The sequence below is a fragment of the Atractosteus spatula genome, assembly GCF_055471065.1.
Source record: "Atractosteus spatula isolate fAtrSpa1 chromosome 10 unlocalized genomic scaffold, fAtrSpa1.hap1 SUPER_10_unloc_1, whole genome shotgun sequence".
In the NCBI taxonomy this organism is placed as follows: domain Eukaryota; kingdom Metazoa; phylum Chordata; class Actinopteri; order Semionotiformes; family Lepisosteidae; genus Atractosteus; species Atractosteus spatula.
Window position 1 is genome coordinate 85,001 of NW_028296612.1, and position 25,613 is coordinate 110,613.

A 25,613-nucleotide genomic window follows, 5' to 3' on the forward strand; every position below is an offset into this window, starting at 1 on the left:
AAGCAAGAGTGAAAGGCTGAAGTGAAATAGAGCGGGGACGAAGGCAGTGAAGAGAGAGAACGTGGGAAGAAGAGAAAAACGCAAGGGAAAAAAAGCAGCGTCGTAAAAGAGGTGACGGAGCTGTCCTCTCTATAAGAAGGGTGCCGGCGAGCCTTGCTCTCGCTTACGGCCACACCACCTTGAGCACGCCTGATCTCGTCTGATCTCGGAAGCTAAACAGGGATGGGCCTGGTTAGTACTTGGATGGGAGACCACTTGGGAATACCAGGTGCTGTAAGCTTTTAAGCGCAGGAGGCGCCCTATCCCCGCTCGCTCGCTCATTCCCCTGTTGACACGTGCAGTGCGGCTTGTCCGTCTGTTTATTTGTCAGCTTTGGCGAGACACGGGTGCTTGTGTATTAGCGTGAGCGTTTTTTATTCTGATCATGAACAGTTTTACAAGTCCGCAAAGGATCGAGGAAAGGTTTATCGCCAGCTGAAAAGAGACACAGCGCTTCGGCTGTGGAGACTTGTTCGGCTGGCGTTCGGGGAGTCGCGTTTTTCAGAATTGTATTGAGATCGTTTTCCACAGAGCTCAGATGTCAAAGCACAGCAGCAGCTCTGCACAGCGATCCTCTATAGCGCCCATTCTCCCACAGCTCCGTCCTCATTGGAAGGAAGCAAGAGTGAAAGGCTGAGGTGAAATAGAGCGGGGACGAAGGCAGTGAAGAGAGAGAACGTGGGAAGAAGAGAAAAACGCAAGGGAAAAAAAGCAGCGTCGTAAAAGAGGTGACGGAGCTGTCCTCTCTATAAGAAGGGTGCCAGCGAGCCTTGCTCTCGCTTATGGCCACACCCCCTTGAGCACGCCTGATCTCGTCTGATCTCGCAAGATAAACAGGGATGGGCCTGGTTAGTACTTGGATGGGAGACCGCCTGGGAATACCAGGTGCTGTAAGCTTTTAAGCGCAGGTGGCGCCCTATCCCTGCTCGCTCGCTCGCTCATTCCCCTGTTCACACGAGCAGTGCAGCTTGTCCGTCTGTTTATTTGTCAGCTTTGGCGAGACACGGGTGCTTGTGTATTAGCGTGAGCGTTTTTTATTCTGATCATGAACAGTTTTACAAGTCCGCAAAGGATCGAGGAAAGGTTTATCGCCAGCTGAAAAGAGACACAGCGCTTCGGCTGTGGAGACTTGTTCGGCTGGCGTTCGGGGAGTCGCGTTTTTCAGAATTGTATTGAGATCGTTTTCCACAGAGCTTAGATGTCAAAGCACAGCAGCAGCTCTGCACAGCGATCCTCTATAGCGCCCTTTCTCCCACAGCTCCGTCCTCATTGGAAGGAAGCAAGAGTGAAAGGCTGAGGTGAAATAGAGCGGGGACGAAGGCAGTGAAGAGAGAGAACGTGGGAAGAAGAGAAAAACGCAAGGGAAAAAAAGCAGCGTCGTAAAAGAGGTGACGGAGCTGTCCTCTCTATAAGAAGGGTGCCAGCGAGCCTTGCTCTCGCTTATGGCCACACCCTCTTGAGCACGCCTGATCTCCTCTGATCTTGGAAGCTAAACAGGGATGGGCCTGGTTAGTACTTGGATTTGAGACCGCCTGGGAATACCAGGTGCTGTAAGCTTTTAAGCACAGGAGGCGCCCTATCCCTGCTCGCTCGCTCATTCCCCTGTTCACACGTGCAGTGCGGCTTTTCCGTCTGTTTATTTGTCAGGTTTGGCGAGACACGGGTGCTTGTGTATTAGCGTGAGCGTTTTTTATTCTGATCATGAACAGTTTTACAGGTCCGCAAAGGATCGAGGAAAGGTTTATCGCCAGCTGAAAAGAGACACAGCGCTTCGGTTGTGGAGACTTGTTCGGCTGGCGTTCGGGGAGACGCGTTTTTCAGAATTGTATCGAGATCGTTTTCCACAGAGCTCAGATGTCAAAGCACAGCAGCAGCTCTCCACAGCGATCCTCTATATCGCCCTTTCTCCCGCAGCTCCATCCTCATTGGAAGGAAGCAAGAGTGAAAGGCTGAAGTGAAATAGAGCGGGGACGAAGGCAGTGAAGAGAGAGAACGTGGGAAGAAGAGAAAAACGCAAGGGAAAAAAAGCAGCGTCGTAAAAGAGGTGACGGAGCTGTCCTCTCTATAAGAAGGGTGCCAGCGAGCCTTGCTCTCGCTTATGGCCACACCCTCTTGAGCACGCCTGATCTCCTCTGATCTTGGAAGCTAAACAGGGATGGGCCTGGTTAGTACTTGGATGGGAGACCGCCTGGGAATACCAGGTGCTGTAAGCTTTTAAGCACAGGAGGCGCCCTATCCCTGCTCGCTCGCTCATTCCCCTGTTGACACGTGCAGTGCGGCTTGTCCGTCTGTTTATTTGTCAGGTTTGGCGAGACACGGGTGCTTGTGTATTAGCGTGAGCGTTTTTTATTCTGATCATGAACAGTTTTACAAGTCCGCAAAGGATCGAGGAAAGGTTTATCGCCAGCTGAAAAGAGACACAGCGCTTCGGCTGTGGAGACTTGTTCGGCTGGCGTTCGGGGAGTCGCGTTTTTCAGAATTGTATTGAGATCGTTTTCCACAGAGCTCAGATGTCAAAGCACAGCAGCAGCTCTCCACAGCGATCCTCTATAGCGCCCTTTCCCCCGCAGCTCCGTCCTCATTGGAAGGAAGGAAGAGTGAAAGGCTGAAGTGAAATAGAGCGGGGACGAAGGCAGTGAAGAGAGAGAACGTGGGAAGAAGAGAAAAACGCAAGGGAAATAAAGCAGCGTCGTAAAAGAGGTGACGGAGCTGTCCTCTCTATAAGAAGGGTGCCAGCGAGCCTTGCTCTCGCTTACGGCCACACCCCCTTGAGCACGCCTGATCTCGTCTGATCTCGGAAGCTAAACAGGGATGGGCCTGGTTAGTACTTGGATGGGAGACCGCCTGGGAATACCAGGTGCTGTAAGCTTTTAAGCGCAGGAGGCGCCCTCTCTCCGCTCGCTCGCTCATTCCCCTGTTCACACGTGCAGTGCGGCTTGTCCGTCTGTTTATTTGTCAGCTTTGGCGAGACACGGGTGCTTGTGTATTAGCGTGAGCGTTTTTTATTCTGATCATGAACAGTTTTACAAGTCCGCAAAGGATCGAGGAAAGGTTTATCGCCAGCTGAAAAGAGACACAGCGCTTCGGCTGTGGAGATTTGTTCGGCTGGCGTTCGGGGAGTCGCGTTTTTCAGAATTGTATTGAGATCGTTTTCCACAGAGCTCAGATGTCAAAGCACAGCAGCAGCTCTCCACAGTGTAGTGGTTTGATGGGTTTACTGAGACAATTATCAATTGTAGCAGTAACCACGAGGTTGTTCGTTGGGGCTTTTAGAAAAGCAATCGTCAGAACAACTAACAACGCACACACACGGGTTCAATACACGAGATACATTTATTAATATGAACTGTGCACCAAACATATACTAGTCTGCCTGGATACGAGCGGCAGACCTTACTGTGAGGGTTATCAATATACAAGGTATATAATCTCGAAGAGATGCAAACACAAAGAGATACACAACAGAGAATATATGTCAATATATATCGTTCGGTTACCAAATCGCTAATCAGTGTTATTACCCACTGTTACTCTAAACTCGGAAGTAAATACATTACTCATGAATTAAATTGATAACAACTTGTGTTGAGGTACAATTAAATTCTCGAGACGCAATGTAGAACATGGGGTTTACTTATCCACTGTGTTTGGATTTGGAATTTCCCGGCACGAACACCAAACCAGCTGACAGGCTCTGTTGCAGCCTCTGTTGCAGCGGTTGTCCAATGGGCGTTGTATCGGCGTCCTCTGGCTACCGGCCAACCAGTCGAGGTGCAGCTCGGAGTAGGACGGGCGGAGGAATCTGACTGCGGCGCGCAGGGCAGTCGTTGCTCCGAGGGGATCTACCAGCAGTCCGGCTGGCTAGTAGAAAGTCTCTATGCACAGAGTGTGACCGCGAGTCCTCACAAGTCACTCTTTTGCCTGGGAAGAAACTGGTTCGTTCCCGGTCCAGCGCTGCTTCTGAATAAGCTATTCAGGTTGTCGACGAGGGTCCAACTGTAGGCTGCCGTTGATCAAGCGGAGCATTCACGTTGGTAGAATTCTGAGTACGTACGGGATCCTCGGCCTCGCGCTTAGAACAAAGTCCAAGTCCTTTTGCAGACAACAGCAGTTGTCACGTGATTGTCTCTGAGGATGCGCGAAAATGGCCATGGAGAGCCCAGAACTGAGCTTGCGCTCCCTTTTTGATCAAGACCCAGATGTGTGCTGATTGGTTGAGAGTTTGGCGGGCATTGGAGACCCACGTGGTATTACCAGTCCCTGATTGGTTGGTCAAGGTGAGATATAAGTCACTTACTCTTGACACTTAGAAATGCAGTCCAGATGTCCATTCGGCACTCCCTAGACTGATAGGCGCCAGTGGATGACCATTGATCATGATAGCCAGGCTTAGCTAATTGCATCCCCGTCTGGGAGCTTGCTTCTTATCAAAAGAAAAACATCTTAAATCAACTTGCATGAATTCTTTCTCTGTGGTTGCACCACAGAGATGGAGGGTGAGATGGGGCCTCCTTTAGGAGCATACCAACGCTTAACTCTGTCTTATTAACAAGCATTGCCGCTACACTACCATTAATGTGCGTGGGTTGAAGAACAGAGGAAAGAGGTTAGCTGTCTTTTCTGAGATAGCTGAAAGAAGGATAGACTTCTGTTTTCTCCAAGAGGTGCACTTGGCAGGGAATAGGGATGTGGACCTATTCCAGAACGAATGGAAAAAAGGAAAATCATGGTGGAGTGTAGGAGGGGTCCATTCGTCAGGGATAGGTGTCCTTTGTGGCTCCCCTGAGTTTGTTGTGAGTGACACCAGAACAATTGTCCCTGGCAGACTTTTGGTGGTGGATGGCAGATGGAGAGACATGGCTTTGCGGCTGGTGAGTGTGCATGTGCCCGCGGATAAAAGGCTGCAGAGTGATTTTCTGAAAGATCCCTGTCTCTACACGAACAGAGGTTTGATAGTGGGAGGGGATTTTAATATAGATTTGACAGACGCACAGGGTGGTGGGGTCAGCTCACTTTTACAAATCACTAGGGGGTTTAATTAAAAGATGGGTTTCACGGGCTTAAACACTACACATGGGATAATCAACGAGGCATGCAGAGGCGTCTGGATTATATTTTTCATGGTCTAAGGTTGGAGATCCAGAATAGATCTATAACACCTACATGGTTTTCGGACCATGCGTTGTTGGTGCTGACCTTTAAAGTTAAAGAAAATGGCTTTAAAGCTGGTTTCTGGAAACTTAACAAAACGGTTTTAGATGACAGGGAGTACCGGGTCAGGATTGTGCGCCTATTAGGTCATCTTGTAGGAATGCGGAGGAAGTTTAAGACTGAAGTTGGGTGGTGGGAGAGCTGTAAGAGGGTCATTGCTAAGGTCACCATTGACTTCTGTGCGGCCCGAAGGCGAGCAGAGCGGGAGGAACTGACCAGGCTTCAGCAGGAGCTGAATCGGATTTATATGGAGGCTAACCGGAGTGGGGATTTCGATCTGAGGGCCTCTACCAGAGTACGTGCTCTGCTGAGGGAAAAATGGTTGCGGCAGGCCAAAGATTTTTTGTTTCGTCTGAGGGGCACACAGTTGGAGAATGATGAGCAGTGCTCAGCCCAGTTTTTCAGTCGTGTTAAGGAACAACAGGAAAAGATCTACATAGAGAAACTGATCAGGAGGGATGGAGTGGTGACCGAAGATATTTCCGGCCTGATAGAGTGTGCGTCAGAATACTACAAGGCTCTCTTCACTGAGAAGAAGGTGGATGAGCAGGTGCGTGGAAGACTGATGGCACAGGTGCGTATTAGGAACTGGGAGGACAAAGATCTGGACTGCCCTTTAACATCTGAAGAAATAAAGGCAGCCATGTTGGGTTTGCGGAAGGGCACCGTTCCAGGTATTGACGGCCTGCCCGTCGAGTTTTATATTGCTTTTTGGGAGCAGTTGGGGCCTGTTTTGCTAAGGGTTTTTAAGGAGATTTTAGAACTGGGCGAGCTGAGCCCCTCAATGAAGACGGGCATACTGACTCTGATTTACAAGAAGAAGGGCGATAAGGCTAATCTTGATAATTTGAGGCCCCTACAGTTATTGTGCACAGATTATAAGATCCTTGCTAGAGTTTTGAGCAGGAGATTGAGGAACATCATGGCGTACCTGGTGCGGGAAGACCAAACGTGTGCAGTGGCTGGCAGGCGGATGGACTGGAACCTGCAGTTGGTGAGAGACGTCACCGAATGGGTGAGTGACAGAAGATTGCCTTTGATGCTCGTGAATCTGGATCAAAACAAGGCTTTCAATAGAGTCCACCACGGGGCTCTGTGGGAGATCCTGGCAAGAATGGGGGTGAGTGCTAGGTTCATCGAATGGATCCGCACCCTGTACAGGTCAGTGGAAACACGTGTCAGCATTAATGGATGGGTAGGAGGTGGAATCCCGGTCACGTGTGGCGTACGGCAAGGGTGTCCTCTGTCTCCCTTGCTCTATGTCCTGTACATAGAGCCGTTCCTGGACTGTATACGGATAGACCAACAAGTAGAAGGTGTGGTAATTCCAGGAAGCAAAGGGAGGCAGGTCAAGGTGATCGCATATGCTGACGATATTACCTTGTTTTTGAGCTCAGAAAACAGTTTGGCCAGGGTGCTCAGCATAGCTCAAGAATTCGAAGACGGTCTGGGAGCCACTTTAAACAGGAATAAGAGCTCTATCAAGTACTGGGGCACTTGGAGAGACAGGAGTGACACGCTTGGGGGTCTGATGGTGGTGCAGGAGCCTATTAAGATACTGGGAGTACTGTTTCACCCTGAAGATGCTGCTCGCCTTAACTGGGAGGCAAAGATGAGGAAGGTGACACGAAAGTTGGGGCTATGGCAACACAGATCCCTCTCCTTTCTCGGGAAGGTGGTTGTGTTAAAGGCGGAGGTCATGCCGTTGCTGATTCATCTTGCGGTGGTTTACCCCCTGCCGGCGAGAATGCGTAAAGAGCTGGTTCGCACTGTGTTCACCTTTGTGTGGGGCGGTAAGTACGAATACATAAGACGAGCGGACATGTACAGGCCGGTTGAAGAGGGAGGAAGAGGAGTCCCGGATCTTCCTCTGAAGTTGGACTGTGTGTTTGTTGCCAGCCTCGGTGTGATGTTGCACGGAGATCCGGTGCACTTCTGTTTTTTCTTTGTCAGGCTGTGGTTTTCCCATGCGATGAAACATCTGATGAAGTGGACGGACTTGACGCCTAAGGCCGAGAAGTTGCCTTTGCACTATAAACATGCAGTGCACTGGTTGAAGGTGCACCCGACGGTGAAGGCAGACCTTACCTCGTTGGATCACAGGCGGATGTACCGGATGTTGAGACACGAGAGCAGTCCTGCGGTACCGGGGGTGCCCCGAGAAGTCTGGATACGGACGCAGGCGAAGCCTTTGGACAACAGACTGTGTGATTTAAACTGGTTGTGTGTGTGGGACAGACTGGCTGTGCGAGAGAAATTATACAGACTTGGCTTAACTAAGCAGAGGAATTGTCCTCGGCAACAGTGCCACAAGGAGGAGACAGTGAGGCACGCATTTTGGGAGTGTGAATTTGTGCAGCAGGTGTGGGGGGAGTGTGCACGTTGGGTGTCCCCATTTTTCACGTCAGAAAGGTTAAATTATGCAATGGTATTAAAAGGGGTGGCGGGTATCAGGAAACGGAATGAGAGGTTTCTGGTGTGGCTGCTGATTAGTTTAGTAAAAGCGTATGTGTAGCAAGATAGGAATGAACTGGTGAAGCATGGTGTGCATGGAACGGTGGGTGCTGTGGTGTGGAGGGTGAGGAATGACATAGGGAACAGAGTGAAATGGGATGTGCGAAAGTGGGGGTTTGCCGCGGCGAAAGAGCAGTGGAAAGAGTTGTTTGTGTTAGGGAACTGAGTTAGGTGTAGGGCTGTGAGAGTGTGGTGTGAGTGAGTTCTCACATTTTCATATAAAATATAAAAAAAAAAAAATTATTCGCTTCTCGGCCTTTTGGCTAAGATCAAGTTCAAGTGGCATGCCCGCAGTTCTTGTCTTTCCAAAGGTCTAGAAGGCGATCGAAGATCCTGAAGAGTGCTTGAGCTGGTATCGCTCTAGGTTGAGCCTAGGGGGTTAAGGCCAAGCAGCAGCTGAGCTGGGTGGGATCCGGCAGCAACGTTCTCTCTCTCTGCTCTCTCCTCTCCTCTCCCCTCCCCCTTTCTCTTGCTCCGCCTCCTTGGCCTCTTGGCTGGGAATAGGTATACGTGGCCTGCCCGCGGTGCCTACTTTCTTCCTCGAGACTCGGAAGCGCTATCCGCTCCCTCTCTCGCTCTCTCTCTCTCCCTCTCTCTCTGCCTCCTTGGCCTCTTGGCTGGGAGTAGGTACACGTGGCCTGCCCGCGGTGCTTGCTTTCCACCTCGAGACTCGGAAGCGCTATCCGCTACCTCTCTCTCTCGCTCTCTCTCTCTCTCCCTCTCTCTCTGCCTCCTTGGCCTCTTGGCTGGGAGCAGGTACACGTGGCCTGCCCGCGGTGCTTGCTTTCCACCTCGAGACTCGGAAGCGCTATCTGCTCCCTCTCTCTCTTGCTCTCTCTCTCCCTCTCTCTCTGCCTCCTTGGCCTCTTGGCTGGGAGCAGGTACACGTGGCCTGCCCGCGGTGCTTGCTTTCCACCTCGAGACTCGGAAGCGCTATCCGCTCCCTCTCTCTCTCTCTGCCTCCTTGGCCTCTTGGCTGGGAGCAGGTACACGTGGCCTGCCCGCGGTGCTTGCTTTCTTCCTCGAGACCCGGAAGCACTTTCCGCTCTCCTCTCTCTCTCTCCTCCTGCGCCTGCACCTAGCTGAGCTCTGCCCACAAGGACAAAGGCCAGGGCTCCCTCGCTGCTCCTTTGCTCTCTCTCTTTCCCTCCGTTTTTTCCCCTTTTCTCCTCTACAGATGGCAGACAAGAGGACACTGATCCGGTTCCACTGGACCAAGAAAACAGAGACGATGCCGACTGCAAAATCCTTTTTCATGACCTTCCTGCAAGGGATCTTGCAGTTGGTGGCCGGAGATCTCTACTGCCTCCAGGACAACAAGACAGAGAGATACATGGAGGCCTACATGGCCACGGACGCCTCGTATGAAAAGGCAACAAGACTGATCAGGGAAAAAGGTAAGCACCCCGGTTTCTCTGATTTCAGGCCGGAGCCTATGAGGAAGACGAATCAGAGGACCATCACAGTTCACACATACAACCCCTACGTACCAACGGAATGGGTAACAGCGTACCTAGGGAGGTATGTAACTGTGGTGGGAAAACCGACAGAGATCAGGGACGACGGCGTCTGGTACAGCAAACGCCAGTACCGAGTCCTCCTGAAAGAGGACCCAGAGGGCGTTGACGGTTTCCAGCACCCCCCGGCTCGCTTCAACATCGGAGCCGACAGGGGGTACCTTTTCTGCCCCAGGATGCCGGATTTCTGCAACAAGTGCAGACAGTCCGGCCACAAGGCAAACACGTGTGACATCGTCAGATGTCACAACTGCAACGAAGACGGGCACCTGGCAAAAACCTGCCGGGCAGCCAAAAAGTGCGACGGATGCGGCGCCGAGGGACACCTCCTTCACCAATGCAAGGTAAACAAACCTTCGTTTGCGCAGGTGGTGGAAGCCGGCCAGCAGAAACCGGTCTCCAGACAAAGGGAGAGAGGTGAGAACAAAGAACCCGCACCTCCCCCGCAGAGACCCCGAAACTGCCGAGGCCACACCCCCAGCCGCACCGGTGCCACAAGATGGCCGCCAGGAAGAAGGACGACCGGAGGAAGAGCCCTGGATAACTCCCAGCAAGAAGGGGAAGCGAAAGCGGGAGAAGAGAGCCAGGGCGGATCCACCTTCGGAAGGACAGAAAAAAAAGAGTGGTAAGGGAGAACCGTTTCCTCGTCCTAGAGGAAACTGAACTTTCTTCCCTCGAGGCCCAGGAACAACCGGAGGAGGCGGCCCAGGAAATGGAAACCCTCCCCCCCAAGGCCCAAGGACGACAGAAAGTAACAACCCAGGAAACGGAACCCCCCTCCCCCGAGTCCCACGGACAACAGGAGGAGGCAGCCCAGGAAGAGGTAACCCCCTCCCCCGAGGCCCAGGGGCAACAGGAAGAGGCAGCACAGGAAGTCGGAACCCCCTCCCCCGAGGCCCAGGAACAACAGGAAGAGGCAGCCCAGGAATTGGAGCCCCCCTCCCCCGAGGCCCAGGAGCAACTGGAGGTCCCCGAAACTCCCGGAGAAAGGGAAGAAAGGAGTCTTCCCGAAGCGGTGGCGGAGAGTATCCTCGAGGAAGACGAGGATTACTTCGAAGCCGCCCTGGAACCCGGACTGATGGTAGGGCTGGACCTGTCCAGCATGTTTACTTTTCAGTCCCCAGCGAGACCTGGAGGGAGCCCAGCATATTCCCCCCAGGACCCGAACGAGAGGAGTTACATCTAGGCTAAACAGTGCCCAGATGTAGACTCCCAAGTTCCAACTGTAAGCACTGAGAGGAGGTTTAACTTTCACTAGTTTAATCATGACTGTGAAACTAACCTTCCTAACAACTAACGTGAGAGGGCTGAGAGACCCGGTGAAAAGACGGGGAGTCTTTCATGATCTGGCCTCAAAGTCTTTCTCAGTTTGTTTCTCACAGGAGGTCCACCTGAAGGATGAAAGCGACAAGCTGACATTCACCAGGGAATGGACGAAGGGAGAATCATGCTGGAGCGTAGGAGGGGTCCACTCTTCCGGAGTGGGAATCCTCCTCGGAAACCCAGAGATGACGCTGGTTTCCCCCTTCTCGGTGGTGCAGGGCCGGGTCCTGGTCGCAGACATCGACTGGAGGGGGCAGAAGTTGAGAGCAATTAACGTCTATGCTCCTACCGAACCCTCTTTCCGGAAGGAAGTGTTTGCTGACCTGGCCAGCTGCTGCACCACCAACAGACAGGTGGTGCTCGGCGGGGACTTCAACGTCGACTGGGAGAAGGGGAGCGACGCTAGCTCGGTAGAGCTGGAGTCGCTACTCAAGCAGTTCTCCTTGGTAGATGGCTTCAGACGGTGCCGCCCTAACGACGCCGGAACGACTTGGAAAAACTCCCGGGGAGTGTGCAGCCGCCTGGACTACATCTTCCTGCACACGACCTGCTCCCTGGAGTCGGCGACGGTGTCCCCGGCGTGGTATTCCGACCACGAGCGTTTGACGGTGGTGGCTAACACCAGCCTGCCGGCATTCGGTCGTGGGTACTGGAAGCTGAACCGGGAGATACTGGAGGAAGACGACTTCAGGGCACTGTTCCGGAAAGACTACGTGAGCTGGGTCGATCTGAGAGACGGCTACAGCTCTGTGGTGGAATGGTGGGAGTCGGTGAAGGACAGGACCCGAACCCTGGCGCAGACGTACTGCAGACGGAAGGCGGCCAGGGAGAGGAAGGAAGCTGCACGACTCCAGAGGCAACTCGAGGAGGAGTACAGCTCGGCTAACGGGGGAGGAGCCTTCAATTCAGCCCGGGCACGGGACCTGAAGGAGAGGCTCCGCAAACTGCACACCGAGAAAGCCAAGGCTTTCCTGGTGAAGGCACAAAGGGAGCATTATGAAAATAATGAAACCTGTTCCTCCTATTTCTTCAATCAGGTCTGAGGAGCCCAGAAAAAGAGGGTGATTCACAGCCTGAGACGGGGAGACGGAGAGGAAGTGCTGGACGAGAGCGACAAAGTAGAAGCGGCCACCGCTTTCTACACGGAGCTCTTTTCAGAAAAGCAGACGGAGGTGGAGGCAGGCGATGCTTTTCTGGAGGGGCTGAAGGCACGAGTACCGGAGGAGGTGAGGGAGGACTTGGAGGGTCCGATCACGGCCGAGGAGCTGAAGGCGGCACTCTTGTCCATGGAGAATGGCAAGGTGCCGGGGCCGGACGGACTCCCCAAGGAATTCTACACCTGGTTCTGGGACACCCTGGCGGCAGATCTGGTGGAAGTGGCGCAGGAGATCTTCCACCGGGGGAAACTCGGAGACACCATGAGGGAGGGCATCATCTCCCTGCTCTTCAAGGGAGGAGACGCCGCCGACCTCAAAAACTGGAGGCCGATCACGATGCTCTGCGTGGACGTAAAGATCCTGTCCAAGCTCCTGACCGGCAGACTGAGAACATGCCCATGATGGTGGTCAGCCTGGACCAGGAGAAAGCCTTCGACAGAGTGAACCACAGCTATCTGTTCAGGGTGCTGGAATGCTTCGGTTTCGGAGAGAGTTTCAGCCGCTGGATTCAGATTCTGTACTCTGACGTGGGCAGCAGAGTGAACGTGAACGGAAACCTGGGGGATTTCATTCCCCAGGAATCCGGAGTACGACAGGGCTGCCCCCTTTCACCCCTTCTCTATGTTCTCTTCACAGAGCCCTTAGCAGAGGCGGTGAGACGGGAAACTGTCATCGACGGCCTGGAGATACCGGGAGGCGCGGGGGAAACCCTGAAGATCTCCCAGTATGCCGACGACACGACGCTGTTCCTGAGGTCGGACAGGGGGTTGAGGAGGGCCCTGCAGGTCATGGAGCAATACTCCAGAGCCTCGGGGTCAAAGCTCAACCGCCGAAAGAGCAAACTGAAGTTCTTCGGGCCCTGGAAGCACAGGACGACGGCGCCGGAGGGTCTCGAGCTCTGCACGGAGCCCCTCAGAATACTGGGGTTTCCTTCCAGAGCCAGGACAACGAGACCAACAACTGGACCGAGAGGATCGCCAAGGTGAACGCGAAGCTGGGTCTGTGGAAAACGCGGTCGCTGTCCTACACAGGGAAAGTGATGGTGTTGAAAGCAGACGTCCTGCCAGCTTTGGTTTACCTGGCGGTGGTGTACCCGCTGCCGGCCAGACTCAGACGAGCGCTTCAAGGGATGATCTTCGGCTTCGTCTGGGGTGGCAAGTACGAGTACATCACGAGAAACCGGATGTGTCAGCCGGTCGAGGAAGGGGGTCGAGATGTCCCACATTTCCCCCTGAAACTCGACTGCATCTTTTTCTGCAACCTCTGTCAGGCGCTGCGGGAGCCCATCGGCCACAAGTACCAGTACTTTGTCAGGCTGTGGCTCTCCGTCCCGATGAGGCACTTGGTCCAGTGGTCAAACACTGGGCCCAAGGCAGAGAGGCGACCGAAGTTCTACACCCACGCTGTCAAGTGGAGCAGGAGGTACGAGGCCACGAGACAGCCAGAGCTCTGCACCAACCACAGAGCTCTGTACAAAGAGGTGAGGGGGCATCTGGTCGCCGACGAAAGGCTGCAAGTTCCCAGACAAGTCTGGGAAAGGACGCAGCCTAAAGAACTGGACAATCAACTGAAGGACCTCAACTGGATGGCCGTACACAAGAGACTGGCCACCAGAGAGGTCCTCTACAGACACTCGCTCACCAGGAACCCGCATTGCCCCCGGGACACGTGTTTCATCGAGGAGACTCAGGAGCACGTGTTCTGGAGCTGCCCCTTCGCCAAGGCGGTGTGGGGCAGAATGTACAACACCATGCAACTCCTGGAGATGGGTGCGGTGCTCAGTTACCAGTACATCCTGCTGGGGCTGGCACCTACCGGATTGGACAAGGGGACGCAGTTCCTGATGTGGCTGCTGCTGTCCCTCACAAAGAAAGGCCTGTGGGACGCGAGGAACAATCTCATCCGGCACAACATCGAGTGGGGAGCGAGGGAGCTGGAGGAGAGGATCCTGGCGGACCTCAGGAGGAGGATGAAGCGCGACGTTGCCAAATGGGGTTTCCCCACGGCAAAGGAGCACTGGAAAGGACTACGGACCCTGTACAGGGATTAATGGTTAACAGCAAGTGATAGGGTTTGGAGGGACTCTCATAATAGCGCAAATCCTCCCACACTTGCAATGATTGATAACGGACAATCACCGCCGTTCCGCCGTTGTTTTTATTACATGGAGTGTTAATGTGTGAGATGTTTTCTTTTGAGATGTTTTTTTCTGATTAAAGTATATTTTATAAGAAAAAAAAATATTTATTTATGTATTTATTTAGTGGTTTCATTAGTGACAAAGGCTAAACTTTCTTGGAAAAATGTATTTTATGTAAACCATGTTTGCTATTAATTCATTTAGGGCTAGAATATGTTCATTGTCTTCCAATGAAAGAAGGGTTCCTTTCGCCGTAGTCGGGAGACATTAGAAGCTTGCTGTTACACCAAGCATTAGCATGTTAAAGCGATTTCATTGAGGAGCCTAGCTTTCTTAACTAGTAAGTACTGTACTTACTGGGTTTTGGAGGGGGGAGGTGTCTTTCACTGGAAATCTTGCCCCCTTCTACTTTGAAAATATCTGTGAAACCGGTTTAATTCGTCATAGCCAGCACTCCCGCAGAGAGGGGGGGTTGTATTTGCAGTGCATCGGTATAGATGGGAAAGCCAGAGCCGACCGCTACGCCGCCCCCGTGTTATGCTCTTTGTTAATGTCTAAGCCGGAACACATCATTATATCTCATTTTGTATTTCTTTAAAAAAAAAAAATCGTTTGCCCAGCCTAACAGTATTGTTGTTATTGTTTTTATCCTGTAAAGCACTTTGAGGAGCCACCTTTAAAGGCGCCATATACAATAAAGTTCATTATTATTACTATTGTTAATTTGCTGGACAGAGAGGTGAACATTATTACGCAGAAGACAAAGATAGCAATTTACGTTGCATTGTGCATTGTGCTGCTGTAATACAGTTTTAAATACTTAAAAGTCTAAACAGTATCAGCTTTATTTATGTGTTTTAAATAAAGGCGATTTAAACGCGATTTAAATCAATATAAATGTTTATATTGTAATGCATAGGTGACTATTCATTGTTATTAAAATGACTTAAATTCGATCATGTTGTGATATTTAGAAATATAAATTTGTTTGGTGCGAGTGAAGTTTTATTTAATCTCTGACCCAGGGAAACTTTTTATTTTTTCAAAGAAATGTTTGTTAAAAAAAAAGTCATGGCTCCAGCTAGATTCAAACACCCAACGTGTGAGGTGGGAGTCAGGAGCCTAATCCACAGTGCCATGTAAGGAGTGTTGCAAAAGCCCTACAAACAATATCAACAGACATCATACAGCGTGTACAATTCTTGTGTTGCGGTACATGAATATAATTATAACGTTATTAATTTCTTTAGATACACGATTCCATACTATATTCCCTTTTAATCAAATTCTAAAAGTATGCTTGTTGACTCCGGTATCACGTTAGTTAAAGACTTCAATGCTTAAAATGTTTAGGGAGAAATGGAATACTGGTGTGTATGTTTTCTTTAAAGTACCGAGACCAGCCATATACTGTATGTTTATGTTCCAAAATTAATATCGTTTATGGCCTTCACACGCGTTAAAGTATGCTTCCATTCTTTATATGCTAAGCTACTAAGATTTCCCTTCAGTGGTAAAATTCCATATAAATATTCAATACTAAAACGTGCACAGTAAAGACATTTAAATCTTTCTACGACCGACCAACACACCACGAGTGCCCCTGTCGGTCAACCAATCACGTACCGCGGTATTTTGCGTCATCGCGCGTCACAAAGCGCGAGGCCGTAGCCAATTACCTCTGGTACGTCTCTGTGCCGCGCACGTTGAATGGCTGCATCTGTAAGACTGCTAAATAGCCAACCTGCAGCTCCTTCAGCAAATCACCTGTAATGGCTACATGGACACACAGTTTTCACTGTATTCAGCATAACTGCAATACATGTATATATTGCATACACCATGGACACATAACAGCTCTACTCATATTGAGTTTTATTCAATTTCAAAAATGTAACCTCAATTTTGTGATTTTTGTGTTTTTGTGATTCTTGTGATTCTTGTGATTTTTGTGAGCTCGCAGAAAAAGACATTTCATTGCCAGAAACTACTGCTACACGCTGTATTGTTGTGCATTTGATTAATAAACTTTGATTTGATTTGAACATAAACACAGAATCTAATGCGAGAACTTTTTCACGTCTTCGGTACCCCAGGTACCCCATCGTGCTCCCTTAGTCCCAGTAGACCTCTCGTATAAGAAGATATCTCTCATCTATCTGTGTACAGATCAGCAGGGGGTCCACAGCTGATGGGAAATTAAGTAGTGACCTGTGTCAGCATGCATGAGCTGCAAAGGAAAAAGTACAGGAAGTACAGAAAAGTTTATTCCATGCTGAAAAGAGAAAGAAACATGACGTGGACCCTTCTTCAAGTGTGACATGGAATAAACCCTTTACTTGTTCCTTTGATGTTAATTTAGACCAGATCTCCAGCAAATACCTAACAGACTACAATCCCACTGCATAAGGTGTTAAGGACAACCTTTACATAGCAGCATCTAAACTGGTTGCTTTCAGAAGCTAAAGACCAGCGCAGGCTGACGTTGCACAAACACAGGGTGAAACAGGGTTTCGGCATGTTTTCTGTCTCCCCCTGGGAGGGAAGGGACAGTAAAATAGCAAGGAAAACACAAGGGAAGAAAATGAAAAAACAGTGCTCACTGCAAAACAAAAAGTAAAAGAACATTAAAAGCATATCTGGGGAACAACAAAAACACAGAATCTAACTGCGAGAGCCTTTTCACGTTTTCGGTACTCCATCGTGCTCCTCCCGTCTAAGAAGATATCTCTCATCTATCTGTGTACAGGCCAGCTGGGGGTCCACAGCTGATGGTAATTTAAGTAAGTAGCTGTGTCAGCATGCATGGGCTGCAAAGGAACGAGTAAAGGTTTATTCCATGCTGAACAACGTTTTGGCAGTGGAGTCTTCATTGGGTGTGGTACAGAGTAAACCTTTACTTGTTTCATTCATGTTAATTTAGACCTGATCTCCAGCAAATACCTAAGAGCACCTAAACTAAAAAGTTGCTTTCAGTAGCTAAAGAAACAGGCTACACTGCTCCAGGTAAAACTCAAACTCACAACCTCAGCATGACTCCACTGTGCGCTGCTGTATAAATACCACACGCTGACTGATTGCGCCACTGAAGCTGCACGATTGACTTTGCCTGCACAAACTGACGTTGCACAAACACAGGGTGAAACAGGGTTTCGGCATGTTTTCCGTCTCTGCGTGGGAGAAAGGGACAGTAAAAGAGCAAGGAAAATACAAGGGAAGAAAATGAAAAAAATAGTGCTCACTGCAAAGGAGGGAGGAGATCTCGGGTTTCGACATTTTGTTTCATCGCGCCCTTTGTTCCTCTCTCCAGCGTCCCCTGCCTAAAGTGACGCTTCCCTTTCTCAGCCCAAAACACAAGCGAGACACCAGCAGCAGACCTTGCAGGTTTCCGTAGTGTAGCGGTTATCACGTTTGCCTCATCTTGCACGCTTCTGTACTTCACAGAGGTCTTGAGCCACCAGTCAATGTATTTCCGATGCCTTCATGCACTCTTGTACCAAACGCGCGTTCCTTCTGTACGCGGAGCCGATCATTTGCAATTGGGCTGTGCCGACAGACCAAGACAAGCTCTGTCGGCTCAAAAGCAGCGCAGCACCTGCGAGAACAACAGAAAGATTAGCATCCAGCGGGGGCCTCTTAGTGAGCCGAAAATCTCATCAAGAATCGGCTCCAGCAACAGGGCTGGGCGCATTGTTCCATTCTCCGACCACTCTCGGTGTAAACAAGTCCCTCCTGGTCTCTGCTTGAAATGCACTTTCCTGCGTTTGCTTTGGTGTAACTGGCTTCCCCTGCATGGGCGAATGTGAAGAAGATCCTTAGTAAGTCATTGAAGAAAACCGAGAAGAGGTCGGAGTGGCCTCTGTCGTTCATCAACGATCCAGTCAGGCAGTACTCCTCTGTAAAGCGCCGTTCGTTCACATCGATTAGCTTTTTTTTGCCTTCATTTGTGCAAGTAGTAAAAGCAGACGCCCCTATTCTGCCGTGACCCGGTTGCGGCCACAACGCAAAGTACTGACCACTATACGATCACGGCGAGTTACCGAGACACACGTGGCAGGGCGGAAAAGGCTCTGCTCTCTTCGTGTGACATAATTCGGAAAAGTCCTGACGTTGCATTTCAACTGAGCCCCAGTATACATCGACCCTTCGACACTCTGAGTGACAACTCTCTTGCGTGTTTTCTCATATTTATGTAGTTTGCTTGCATGATGCCCTGAAGAGCAGGATTCCTGGTTTTCACCCCGGCGGCCCTGGTTCGACTCCCGGTATGGGAGCGTGTCAGTTTTGCCTTCTGCTTTCCAAAAGATCAGCACGTGTACGAAGGAGCCGCATTAAAACCACTCGAACGTGCAAAACGTGCAAGAAGAGGGGGCGCTTGTTTCCAACCGAAGACTTCTCGCGTGTGAGACGAACTGATCATTGCTGCAGCTCGGAAAGCTGCAGGAGGTGGGAGGGTGACTCTGGTAGACAGGGCTGACCTTTGGCAATAGGATTTATACTCTCCAAGATGATATTTGCACTTTCTGGAGAGGCGATTTTCTCCACTTCAGTAGCCCGATTTTGTCGATTGTGTGGAGAGGGCTGTAGAATGTGGCGCCGCCTTTCCTGCTCCGTCCATGACAGGCGTGCTGGTCTCTGGAGAGAGATCACGGTCCATCAGCGCACTCCAATAAAGGCACTGGAAGCAGCTGAATCGCATTGGCGAAGCTCAGCACTGGGCCGCTGGGCATGATTTCCCACCGTTTCCATAGTGTAGTGATTATCACGTTCGACTCACACACGAAAGGTCCCCGGTTCGAAACCGGGAGAAAACAGACCGGCGCCTTTTGTCTCCACGCACACTGTTTGGGGATTCGCCTAGCGCTGTGATCGAACAGACCCACTCACCTCTTAGTGTGGCGGGATCTGCACAATGCATGTCGCAGCGCTTCCTGCTTTCACCTCAATGCGCGTCCTGATGTACCCCGGTCACCCGCGTGACAGGTGGGGATACTCACCACTATACTAACAAGGAAGACATCGCTCTCTCCGACCCCCTGCATCGTGTCCCGACCCACCGTGCTGGAAGCCAACACGTGCTGTGATTCCTTTACAGAGCAGAAATGACAACCGAGGAGCCGAGAGAGGCGGGGAATCAAACCCCAGTCTCCCGCTTGACAGGCAGGGATACTTGCCACTATACTAATGTAGAATTTGGGCATTTAAGGGGACAATTATTAATTGTAGCCGTAAATCACGAAATTGATTCTTTTAATGGCAGAATCCAACCATGCGATATAACTCAAACAACGCACACACACAGGTACTAATACACGAGGATACATTTATTAATACATAAAATATGCATGTAAACCTAACAGATCTTATCGTGATGGTTTTCAGAATACAAAAGATATATATTCAATCAGTTACAAAGAGTTACATATATCAAGAGGACATACGTTCAGTATATCATTCATTTAGACCGTTTCGTAATTGAACTTGGTTACAACTTCTACATTAGATACTCAAAACAAGTACATAACTCTTAGGAATTAAATTGATATCAACTGGTTGGGATAACAATTGAATTCTTGAGCTGTAATGCATTGAAGTTGAATACTCATCCAATCTCTGGGGATTCAGATCTCCTGCGGGCTCTCTGGCTCCGTGCCAGGCTGTGCTGTGCTGCTTGCAAAGGTGCGCTGCTGACGCTCACTGACCGGCTAGTTAGTGTTGGCTTTAACTAGCAAAGTTTGTGCACAGGAGAAAAGATGACTGTGGGTCCCAGCAAGTCAGGAAGAGGACCGGTTCGTTCCTGATGAAGCGCTAGTTCTGAATAGTGATTCAGCTGTCCACAGTTCCGACCTGTTCACGAGGCTTACTGCTGATGCTAACCTCGGGTGGATCCTCTGGTTACTCTCTGGCAACCTCCGCTCTAGACTCTTAGAACAAAGGAAAGTTCTGGCACTCGGACACACTGGCCGTTCCGTGGTTGTCCGGGCTGAGTCTCAGGATGGTCAGGAGGCGCGCTGCGAGAATGTCCTTCCCTTGGGAACCTTCTGTTCCTGGGCCGTCCTGCCCTGGAATTCTCCTTTAAATTGTCCGAAAAAGTTCACAGAATTCTCGCAGGCCCTCTGTGTTGCCTGTTGTTACCTGGAGGAACTTCAGCTCGTTCATTGGCTGAAAGTTCCATGGGCATCAGAGTCCCACGTGGGTTACTCGGCCCTACCAGTCCCTGATTGGTTGATCAAGGTGAGATATGAGTCACTTACTCCTGACACTTAGGAATGCAGTCCAGATGTCCTTCTGGCACTCCCTAGACAGATAGGCGCCAATGGTTGACCATTGATCATGATAGCCAGGCTTAGCTAAGTGCATCCCCCTTTGGGAGCTGTCCCTTATCAAAAGAAAATATCTTTAAATCAGCCTGCATGAATAGTTTCTCTGTGGCTGCACCACAGAGATGAACAGAGAGATGAGGCCTCATTTGGGAAAGCACCGCAACACTTAATTCTGTCTTATTAACAAGCATTGCCGCTACACGGGTTTGCTTGAACCTTTGATAAAAAAAGTGATCTGATCTGAAACTACCCAGCTTACAATCTCTGAGGTAGTTGTTACTAAATACATGTGCCGTGTGCCTTTACTTTTGTAAAAAACTGGTATCGGGAAAAGTTTCTTAATATTTCTTTTGATTAGCATGCAAGAAAATGTGATCATTACCTATGGAATTTCCCGCCAGCGAGGAGCTTGAATTCACAACCTTGAGATTCACCTTGAGTCACAGAAGAGGTCGGCCTGGTCTTCAGTTTGCCAACGATAAGCTCCGGCAGTGCTCCTCTGTAAAGCAGATTGTTCGGATCGGTTATGTGGGACGGCACTTCGATACTAAGATTGTTTGCAGCACACGCACGGTTTCCCCCCTTCACACAAAAAACATAGACGAAGGAAGCTCTCTTGTCTTGGGCTGCTGACTCCCGGATTTAAAGCGCTCTGGGTGCCAGCTAAGTCTCTAACAAGCACACTATAAAGACAGGAATTACACTTTGCTCACGTCACGCATGGAATGGCGAGGCTACTTGTTCCAATATTATCTAGTCACACCTCATATGGTGCCGATTCCTGGTTTTCATTTAAGAAAGAGCACTGCAAACACCGTAAACAGTGCAAAACGTGTGATGAAAGAAGTCTTTTACATGAGTTGGACATCCTCTTGTACACGGAAAGCAGATTGAGATCCTCTGACATGAAAAGTGCCAGATAAAAGCCATTTCTCATCCTTTCTCTTAGTGGTGGAGCTATCGCATGTAAATGAGGCAACTTACAAGGCGAGCAGGCTCGGTGCACACCGAACGCAGATGTCTCAGAGCAGTTGAGACGTGTCTAAGTGGCCGTCAAAGGACAGCACTTTGCCGGCGCCGTGGCTTAGTTGGCTAAAGCGCCTGTCTAGTGAACAGGAGATCCTGGGTCCGATTCCCAGCGGTGCCTTTCTTCCTGTCTTACTGTACAGAATTTATCCTTACGGGCAAATCCCATGCCTTTCAATTCAGGTGAATGCAAGTGTTCGTTTCCTTTCTGGAACAACTTGTTTTGAAAGAAATCTATACAGCTTGCGAAAGATGAAACACAAATCTTGCTTATCAGTGAAGAAGAGGTACTCCCAGCAGGCCAGCTAATACCAGCAGTGTTTTTTTTTCACCCTAACCCAGAGAATGGAGAAAAGCGAGGCACCTGTGGCTCTGCAGTGTAATCAGTTCGCGAGTTCGGCGGTTAGCTGAAAGAGTGGCAAATGGAGCTCGCCCCAGCCCGTCCTTATTCTTTTAAAGAGGATAAAAAATTAACTTCGCCGCCATTACTACCAGCTTTAAAAGACTGCCATGGGCACGGAAAAAAACACACTACAGATGACTTTTCTGGAACCGAAGCAGAGATTCCTTTACGAACCAACTGATAAAGCTCAGCCAGTGAATACTGTTAACAGAATGTGAAAGCACGATCAACTTTGTAACTGCAACCACAGGAAAAACAGCAAGAAGCAGGCTCCATTCCCCATTTAAATCTGTCGTGCGAGGCATGCTTCTTGAACGCATGAAGTAAATCCCACGATCGCTTTTGAACTTGGACAAAGTACTTCCAAAGGAGCGCTATGCGCAAAGATTTAACAAGCTCATCCCCCGCCAACGATTCGGTGTGAAGAAGCAGAACATTCAAGTTTCACAGACAGAAGCGGCACGCCAGCACAGCCAACATTAAAACGGAGGGCACACTACGATTTGCATTGACACAAAAGTGATCTGGGCAGACGTCGTTCCCTGCATAACGCAAAAAGTGGCAAAGCGCTTTTGGGTTGAGAGGACGCAAGAAGGTTTTTGTTTTGTGCCTTGATGTCAAGCTGAGAAAGTATCCTTAAACACTTTGCTTAGTTTCTCGAGAGACTGCCAAAAAGCAGTTCCCTCCCTTTCGTCTGAAGTCAGCTGAAAGGAGGTGGCAACAGAAGCACCTGGCAGCGGTGGGATTCGAACCCACGCCCCCGAAGAGACTGGAGCCTTAATCCAGCGCCTTAGACCGCTCGGCCACGCTACCCGCTGTGTGCTGTCTCTTTGTCTCGTTATTTGCTCGGAGGAGGTCGGGTGGGTTTTGCTCTTGTCGCCCGACTTAGTGGCGTTATGACCGTGGAACCGACTGCACCTGCTTTTTCTGAGATGCTTCCCCTCTCATGGCGAGATCTCGACTTCTTTAACACCTCTGGATAAAGATCTTCTGTGGAGCAGGTTTCAGACCTCTGCGTACAGCACCCTTGATGTCATTTTATCTTTAAAGCAGCCGCATCCGGAAAGTTGTGTCTTTTACGTTTTATTTGAACAACAAAACTACATACAATACAAACAAGAGCACATATAACGTATCAAGAAAATCATCAGGGGCACATGCTATAATACAATTACACTTTATGAAAAACGATTACACAAGGTAAATAAAGATAAGGTCTGCACAGCTTGTTCTTACATTTCGAAAGAGTCCGTAAATACCCCTTTACGTCTATTTTGAACTGTTCAAACGTAGGACTCTTCCCAGACCATTTCACTTTATACCACATTCCTAAACGAGGATGCATCTCCTGTTTTAGAACTATTTTGGCCGTGTGGCTTATACAACACACCCACAGTATTCTAATGGTGGACTGCAGATCTGTGCTATAGTTCAGTCGAATTCGAAGGATCCAGCAATCGTACTGGATTTGACTGGGATTCTGAAATGTCTCTTGCAAAAGTATTCGGGTTTGCTTGAACCTTTGATAAAAAAAAGTGATCTGATCTGAAACTACCCAGCTTACAATCTCTGAGGTAGTTGTCACTAAACTCGGACGTGATGTGGCACACATGTGCCGTGTGCCTTTACTTTTGTAAAAAACTGGTATCGGGAAAAGTTTCTTAATATTTCTTTTGATTAGCATGCAAGAAAATGTGATCATTACCTATGGAATTTCCCGCCAGCGTGGAGCTTGAATTCACAACCTTGAGATTCAGTGTTCAAGAGTCACAGAAGAGGTCGGCCTGGTCTTCAGTTTGCCAACGATAAGCTCCGGCAGTGCTCCTCTGTAAAACAGATTGTTCGGATCGGTTATGTGGGACGGCACTTCGATACTAAGATCGTTTGCAGCACACGCATGGTTTCCCCCCTTCATGCAAAAAACATAGACGAAGGAAGCTCTCTTGTCTTGGGCTGCTGACTCCCGGATTTAAAGCGCTCTGGGTGCCAGCTAAGTCTCTAACAAGCACACTATCAAGACAGGAATTACACTTTGCTCACGTCACGCATGGAATGGCGAGGCTACTTGTTCCAATATTATCTAGTCTCACCTCATATGGTGCCGATTCCTGGTTTTCATTTAAGAAAGAGCACTGCAAACACCGTAAACAGTGCAAAACGTGTGATGAAAGAAGTCTTTTCCCCCCTTTGTCTAAAGCAGAACACAGCGGAGTCATGCCGAGGGTTGTGAGATCAAGATTTCAGTGGAGCACTGTCGTCTACGTCTTTAGCTACATGAGTTGGACATCCTCTTGTACACGGAAAGCAGATTGAGATCCTCTGACATGAAAAGTGCCAGATAAAAGCCATTTCTCATCCTTTCTCTTAGTGGTGGAGCTATCGCATGTAAATGAGGCAACTTGCAAGGCGAGCAGGCTCGGTGCACACCGAACGCAGATGTCTCAGAGCAGTTGAGACGTGTCCAAGTGGCTGTCAAAGGACAGCCCTTTGCCGGCGCCGTGGCTTAGTTGGCTAAAGCGCCTGTCTAGTAAACAGGAGATCCTGGGTCCGATTCCCAGCGGTGCCTGTCTTACTGTACAGAATTTATCCTTACGGGCAAATCCCATGCCTTTTAATTCAGGTGAATGCAAGTGTTCGTTTCCTTTCTGGAACAACTTGTTTTGAAAGAAATCTATACAGCTTGCGAAAGATGAAACACAAATCTTGCTTATCAGTGAAGAAGAGGTACTCCCAGCAGGCCAGCTAATACCAGCAGTGTTTTTTTTTCACCCTAACCCAGAGAATGGAGAAAAGCGAGGCACCTGTGGCTCTGCAGTGTAATCAGTTCGCGAGTTCGGCGGTTAGCTGAAAGAGTGGCAAATGGAGCTCGCCCCAGCCCGTCCTTATTCTTTTAAAGAGGATAAAAAATTAACTTCGCCGCCATTACTACCAGCTTTAAAAGACTGCCATGGGCTCGGAAAAAAACACACTACAGATGACTTTTCTGGAACCGAAGCAGAGATTCCTTTACGAACCAACTGATAAAGCTCAGCCAGTGAATACTGTTAACAGAATGTGAAAGCACGATCAACTTTGTAACTGCAACCACAGGAAAAACAGCAAGAAGCAGGCTCCATTCCCCATTTAAATCTGTCGTGCGAGGCATGCTTCTTGAACGCATGAAGTAAATCCCACGATCGCTTTTGAACTTGGACAAAGTACTTCCAAAGGAGCGCTATGCGCAAAGATTTAACAAGCTCAACCCCCGCCAACGATTCGGTGTGAAGAAGCAAAACATTCAAGTTTCACAGACAGAAGCGGCACGCCAGCACAGCCAACATTAAAATGGAGGGCACACTACGATTTGCATTGACACAAAAGTGATCTGGGCAGACGTCGTTCCCTGCATAACGCAAAAAGTGGCAAAGCGCTTTTGGGTTGAGAGGACGCAAGAAGGTTTTTTTTTGTGCCTTGATGTCAAGCTGAGAAAGCATCTTTAAACACTTTGCTTAGTTTCTCGAGAGACTGCCAAAAAGCAGCTCCCTCCTTTTCGTCTGAAGTCAGCTGAAAGGAGGTGGCGACAGAAGCACCTGGCAGCGGTGGGATTCGAACCCACGCCCCCGAAGAGACTGGAGCCTTAATCCAGCGCCTTAGACCGCTCGGCCACGCTACCCGCTGTGCGCTGTTTCTTTGTCTCGTTACTTGCTCGGAGGAGGTCGGGTGGGTTTTGCTCTTGTCGCCCGACTTAGTGGCGTTATGACCGTGGAACCGACTGCACCTGCTTTTTCTGAGATGCTTCCCCTCTCATGGCAAGATCTCGACTTCTTTAACACCTCTGGATAAAGATCTTCTGTGGAGCAGGTTTCAGACCTCTGCGTACAGCACCCTTGATGTCATTTTATCTTTACAGCAGCCGCATCCGGAAAGTTGTGTCTTTTACGTTTTATTTGAACAACAAAACTACATACAATACAAACAAGA

General features: G+C 49.6%; 5 non-coding genes and 3 pseudogenes across 5 annotated transcripts; 6 read left to right on the forward strand and 2 right to left on the reverse strand.

The window, feature by feature from the left end:
* Nucleotides 1–161: 161 nt before the first annotated feature.
* On the forward strand, nt 162–280 carry LOC148813209 (5S ribosomal RNA). The gene has a single exon (XR_016086269.1). It is a non-coding gene; the product is annotated as a 5S ribosomal RNA (ribosomal RNA).
* Nucleotides 281–817: 537 nt separating this feature from the next.
* LOC148813210 (5S ribosomal RNA) lies at nt 818–936 on the forward strand (annotated as a pseudogene).
* A 541-nt stretch (nt 937–1,477) lies between these two features.
* LOC148813211 (5S ribosomal RNA) lies at nt 1,478–1,596 on the forward strand (annotated as a pseudogene).
* Nucleotides 1,597–2,133: 537 nt separating this feature from the next.
* On the forward strand, nt 2,134–2,252 carry LOC148813212 (5S ribosomal RNA; annotated as a pseudogene).
* Nucleotides 2,253–2,789: 537 nt separating this feature from the next.
* LOC148813213 (5S ribosomal RNA) lies at nt 2,790–2,908 on the forward strand. Its single transcript, XR_016086246.1, has one exon. It is a non-coding gene; the product is annotated as a 5S ribosomal RNA (ribosomal RNA).
* A 19,476-nt stretch (nt 2,909–22,384) lies between these two features.
* On the reverse strand, nt 22,385–22,466 carry trnal-aag (transfer RNA leucine (anticodon AAG)). The gene has a single exon. It is a non-coding gene; the product is annotated as a tRNA-Leu (tRNA).
* Nucleotides 22,467–24,145: 1,679 nt separating this feature from the next.
* Nucleotides 24,146–24,219, forward strand: trnat-agu (transfer RNA threonine (anticodon AGU)). Its single transcript has one exon. It is a non-coding gene; the product is annotated as a tRNA-Thr (tRNA).
* Nucleotides 24,220–25,223: 1,004 nt separating this feature from the next.
* trnal-aag (transfer RNA leucine (anticodon AAG)) lies at nt 25,224–25,305 on the reverse strand. The gene has a single exon. It is a non-coding gene; the product is annotated as a tRNA-Leu (tRNA).
* Between the last annotated feature and the right edge of the window lie 308 nt (nt 25,306–25,613).